At 38.0% G+C, this 6,262-nt stretch overlaps 1 long non-coding RNA gene across 1 annotated transcript; it reads left to right on the top strand.

Annotated features, from left to right (window-relative positions):
- The first annotated feature begins 2,034 nt into the window (after positions 1-2,034).
- Positions 2,035-4,777, top strand: LOC140334626 (uncharacterized). Its single transcript, XR_011921614.1, has 3 exons — positions 2,035-2,249; positions 4,156-4,237; positions 4,677-4,777. It is a non-coding gene; the product is annotated as an uncharacterized lncRNA (long non-coding RNA).
- Positions 4,778-6,262: the final 1,485 nt, after the last annotated feature.

Here is a 6,262-nt window from a genome sequence, read left to right as displayed (position 1 = left end):
CTGTGTATCCGCCAGGACAGTCGTTTGGACGATAGACGACGATCGCTGTACACGCGCCAGATTCTCGTCCGATATCGGCACTGAGCTGATTATCAGACGAGAATCATTGGAAGTGTGTACATAGCCTAAGCCAGTTGGCAGACAAGTAGGTGGCTAAATGATAACTTTTATTTTCTTTCCGAACACAATTATTATTGACGGACCAAGGAAAGAGGCAAGAAGAAGGAGCCTAATTGCCTAATTGATTCGAAAGAATTCTTCCCTGTGTATGTATTACCAGTTCTGAGAACAGATGCAACAGCAGCAGATGAGGACAATATCAATGTTCATCTTGAATGGGAAGTCAAAATCTGGTGGTAAGGCGAGGCTAAGGACAGAGATAATATTGACTTTGGTCATAATACCTTACAAAGTCACCAATTTTAAAGAAACCGTGCAAGCTGGCAATTTTTCTAGTGTCCCTTATACTGCCCTCTGACTCCACATCCTCACCTGGGGTTCATATGTTTTACAGAAAATTTCATTGTATCTTAAGATCTTTCCTGTTCATCTTTAGCTTATTACCTTTCCATCTGCTATTATCAAGATTGCCATCACCAGTATGGCAGAGAACAGTTTCACTCTCCAAGATCATCTTCTTCCCTGCAACATCTATCAGACTTTCACACAATAAATTCTGGTTGTTTTTGATGTGAATTGCTGCTGAGCACTATGGAAAACCAGATGTGATTTTTGCTATTCCAAAAAAAACTGTGGAAATATTAGAAGGGATTTACCACAACCTGGTCTATGATGCAAAATGCTTGCACTGGCCGAAAAGGATTAGGTAGTGAAGTTTTTACTTCTTCTGAACACTACTATACTACTCCTCTAGTAAAGGTTGCAAACTCACATATATTTCAATATTCGTGTATGCTGAGGAATTCTACTCAACAAAACTTTCCAAAAACACCAAAGCACCCTGTCCCAGTCCTCCTCTCAAGCGCTTGATCACAAGAAGTTGGTTGACTTTTGGGTGGAGTAATGCAAATATTAAAATGCAGTGTTGGGTGGATGCCAGCATGCGGATCACTCTAGAGAGACTCCCACATGTAATGCTGAACCTTTGTGACTGATAGGACTGACATTGTTTTATTTATTTATGCATTTATATAGCTCCAACATCTTCTACAGCACTTTACAAAGTCTGTAGTCAGGTCTCCAACCATCTCCCAGGGAATTTCATGATCTAATATTTCTATGATTACCTTTACTATAATCCTGTGCCTATATAACCTAAACACAATATGCAGCACTTCACAAAGTCCATATTCATGCCAATAACTCACAATCTAATGTCTCTACCATCTACGGTTTTTAGGATGTGCCTGGAGTGCCTGGTGGAACCCCATGTAAGCACAGGGAGTGCATACAAACTCCATACAGATAGCGCCCTGGCCAAGATTCGAACTTTGGACCCTAGTGCTTCAGAGACAAGAGTATTAGCCACTGAGCCCTACCATAGTCATTAATCATTAACATAGTCTAAGGCCAATTTGGGAAAAGCAATTAACCTATCAATATGTTTTTGAGATGTCAGAGGAAACCAGAGTGCCTGGAGGACACTCAAACACAGGGAGAACATACAAACTCAGTAACAAATGCAGATTGTATCCTAGCTAAGATTCAGACCTGGGACCCATGTAATACAAGACCAGGCTGATAAATCCAGTAAATCCAAGGGGCGGGCAAAATTCTGCTGTAATAAATGGACTAAATCATGATGGATGTCCATCCAGGAAATAAAGGAAGGCTCTGACTTGCTTAAATTGAGCTTTAAAGCGTACCTAAATTCAAAAGTTTTACTTTACATAAAAGGGTAAACAACCCTTTTATTTAAAGTAAAAATTTTATAAAGTTTAAAAAAAAAAAGCATGCAGCATCTCCTCTGCAGTGATCAAGACAGAATGGGAGCGCAAAGCTTCCCAGGATAGCTATATCACACATCCCGGAAGGGCTCTTGGCTGCTCCTTCAGTGCATGCCTTAATCTTGGGCATGTGCAAAATGAGTCCTTTTATTAATGGGAAAAAAAATCTTTTTTCCCCATCTATGTCACCCAGTTTCGCAAATGGGCACTGCCAGATCCGGTGACGCAGGAAGAAGAATACAGAAGAAAAAAGAAGAGGATGTCAGCACCTGGCCGAAGACAGATACTGGGATGATGCAGGACCCAAACAAAGAAACATCCCAACAAATAAACATATCTGCAGTAAGTGTGTTTTTTTGTTTTGAGTTTAGTTCCCCTTTAACTTTAAAAGCAGGAATTCTTGATGTGTATATAAATTGCGATACATGTTTAAACTATTCAGACTGTGTCATAGTGATTCCATTCTGGTCAGTATTTTGACAACAGAACACAGAGTTTCATTCTTGTGTTCCTAATCATGATCTCTTTGTTGAGAATTGAAAACAGACTGGCTAACCAACTCATAGCATTATATTGGCTTGAAGTTTTACCCTGCTGCTACTTTGAACGAAGATTCTTCCAGCTACCTCCACCAGAGTTCTTGTTTTGCTCGCTTTTGCCCCGGTATAAAAGTAAAAAAAATCTGCCAGGGGCACTGGAATGTGATTCATTATGGCTGTGCCCATCAACAACATGTTTTCCAGATGATGTCCCAAATCATTTAGCTGAAGTTGAACTTCAGAGGTGTCAGCAATATGTGTGCCAAAATACAACATAATATATAGTTTGCAGTTTTGTCAGCTTTACGACAATGTCTAATGTTTGTCTACAAACAAAAAAAAAGTTTAAAGCTGTTTGGAAGCTTAAAATAATTCTTTGGCGGACGTTTTTTTTTAAAGCTTGCCTTTAAAATGCTAGAAAATGTCTATATCACATTTTCCCACGTTTTTAAGGCACTTACATTTCAAGTGCTTATAAACGCAGGAAAATGTGAGAAAACACATCATTGAAATTAATGGAAGCGTTTACTCACGTTTCCCCATGTTATGGGGCGTTTTCCAGTGTTAACCCCTCGTTTTAAGTTTTTAAACATTGCAAGCAACGTTATAGATAACGCTCCTGAACGTGCCTCAAAGAAACATCCTGGTGTAGATTAGCCCATTGTGATGCATGGGAATTTCAAGCCTCAGGTTAAACGCTGGGGAAAACGTCCGTGTAGACTAAGCCTTAAGGCTGAACTACAGACAAATATCTAAACATATAGATTATACAGCTGATAAAGTCACTAAGAAAACTCTCTTTTTTTTCAACAATTTCTTGATATTGTACATTCCCGTGCACAGAGCAGTTTACAGTCCCAGCCCATTCAAAGCATCTGGAAGAAAACAAGGAAAGACCAAATGGAGAAATAATGACAGTGGTGGCAAAGGGCATCACAATTTGGAAGAAAGGGTTACAGATAAGGAGAACTCTTTGCTTTTCTGCCTCTCCCTTTATTAGCTGCTCAATTATAGAACTTTTGCAGGTCACCAGGCTATGGGATCTGTTCCCTTATAGTTTTGCAGTTACTGCTGTACAGGGCATTAAAGATAGCTAAACTCAAATAAAATGCAAGAAAATACAACGCTGCATTAATATGTTGCTATTACATTTGTCTAAAGCTCTGCTACAGTACCGGTAATTTAATATAGTAATGGCTTTAGATTTGTGCAAAGACACAAAAAAACATGGTTTACTGTAACACTTTTAAAACACCAAAACTTCATTTTGCAGTGTTGCACAGTGCATCGCCAAATATTCTCTGTGCTTATTAATATGAAAAGTGAGCACCAAAATAACTTTTTTTTGGGCGGGGAATGGTTAGATCCTCTGCCAGGTCACTGGGATGGGAGGTGATGGAAGATCTCAGCCAACAAGGAAAACTAAACAGAAGAGTTCCAACTCTCCCACACATAAAGTGCTTTGAAAATCTAGTTTTAAAGTATTTATACTTTAGCATTTTATTATAGTTAGTAGCATGTCATTATTATAAAGAGGGTTTTCAGTATTCATTCCCTATGTTATGTTATGTATAAATTGTCTTTTAATCTGAGACCAGTATATGTAAGACTGACTGTACAGTCCCCATAACATTTTATTTTTCATGTTGCTTGACTAGCTTTAACCTTTGTAAGTTGTAACATTCTTATATTCACAATTGTTGTTACAGTGGGCAATTGAAGCTACATAGAGAGACAGTCATTGTAAGAAGGTCATGACTTCTACATGGTCAGGAAACCACTGCTACAGAGGTACGTCTAATTTAGGATACAGACAGCCACCCACATACACGCACACATTCATGGTCTGTGAATCACCAAGTGAATCTCTGCATGGTGTAAATGTTTGTAGATAAATCAAAGGGTAAATGTTTCATCAAGATTTGTAAACAAATACAATAATTTTAAACAGACAAAACAAATTTGTTTGAGTTAAATTAAAGAGCGGAAACCCCCAACAATGCTGTGCTTTTAGCAAGATACAGCTGCATATACATAATAAAATGAACCTGTATTTAAAGGATTCTTGTCACCAGGCCATTAGTTGTAACAACAATCTTACTGGAGGATTATTTGTTTATGTAAGGTATTTTATATATGTTATTTATCTAGCAAAGCCTCCCTTTAGCAGGTTCATAGCTGTCAATCAAATGACAATCTATTGTATTTCTCTGTGCTGCTCCCCCAACAGATACAGAAAAGGAAGGAGGAGCGCAAACAGTACCAAACTTGGAAAGATATTGGACATTCTTAGAAGAGGAAAGTAATTTGTGAAATAAAACAACTTTCTTCCATAGGGTGGCTAAGATAACTTTCTGCTCTGAGTCACAATAGTCACCCCACACTGCCCTCCTGTTTTGGGGTATGAACATGTCTTTACTATTATTATATCCATTACATGGGGGAGGATTTATACACAGGATAGATTGGAAGGAGTGTGTTCTATTTATTTTAACATCAACAGGTATTTTCTGTACTCACTGAAAATCTTCCTAACCTGAAAAATGAAAACGAAAACAGCCATTACATCCAAGGACTGATTAACTGAAATATATTACATCTTTTTTTCTTGAGTATCTTTCATTTCATTGCAGATTTAAATCAGGTCAGAGCCTCAGGAAATATTGAAATCACTAGATGAGCCAGGGATATAGTATTTTTACAACCAAAGGTTTCCTTTGAAGTAGGACTCCAGTATACATTGAACAGTATGCAATAGAAGCTGCAGCTGTTCAGATAAAGCCGACCTGGCTGGAGAATTACCAGCATCATTTAGCCTGTTCTTCCCCAGCCCGAATCTGCTCTTCATAGCTAGAGCAAATCCACATCAGTAGTTCCACAATGTAGTTTAACCTCCCTAGCGGTTCATTTCTTTCCGGTTTTATGTCTAAAAGTGGTACATTGTTTGTCATGAAAATTTATTTTACAGTATAATATAATAGTATAGGTATAATAAAGTTTGAAACACAAAATCATGTAAACATAATAAACTGACTAAATTAAAAAATCTATATATTTTATTTTATATTATATTATATTATATTATATTTTTATGTTTTTTAAACAAATAAAAAAAATACATATTACACTCATATTATTATATATATTGTAAAATAAATGTTCTTGAAAACAATGTACTGATTTTACACATATAAATCCAATGTATTGGATTCAATACAGTTTTTTTGTATTTAATGGAATACAAATTGATTTTGAATTTCCTGCCCCGCCGGCAATGTACACACGCACCAACGTCAGCGGGAACTCCCCCGGTGACTCATCGGATGCAGAAGCCGGCCGGAGGAAGAAGGAAGAACACAGAGATCGCGGCGATGGACGACGCGGGACGCTGGCGGATTAGGTAAGGCTGTATTTACTATTACTTCCCATAGGTTTACCTATAGTCCAACTCAGGGTTACCGCTTTCAGCAACTTTTTTCTAGCAACTTACCACTAGGGAGGTTAAAGTTCCACCATGCTTGATAACTAAATGACAGGCTGCTAATGAGGACTGTGGTAGTCCCTCTAGTAGGACACCCTTCATTCATCCTTCCCTTCCCACGAAATTGAACACACAACTCAGCTATATCTCCTAAAAATCCTAAATGATCACTAACAACTGTTTTGATTGACTATTATTAGGAGTCAATGCACAGCTTTACTGTCTCTGGTGTACCCTCCTCACTAAAAAGGATTCCAGATGTTTCAAGAACACTTGGGGCACAGCCCAGGCAGGTCTTCTTAGAAAAGCCATTCTTTCAGCCCACCATTACCACA

The sequence above is a fragment of the Pyxicephalus adspersus genome, chromosome 7, assembly GCF_032062135.1.
Source record: "Pyxicephalus adspersus chromosome 7, UCB_Pads_2.0, whole genome shotgun sequence".
Lineage (NCBI taxonomy): Eukaryota > Metazoa > Chordata > Amphibia > Anura > Pyxicephalidae > Pyxicephalus > Pyxicephalus adspersus.
This window is presented reverse-complemented; position numbering and strand designations above follow the sequence as displayed.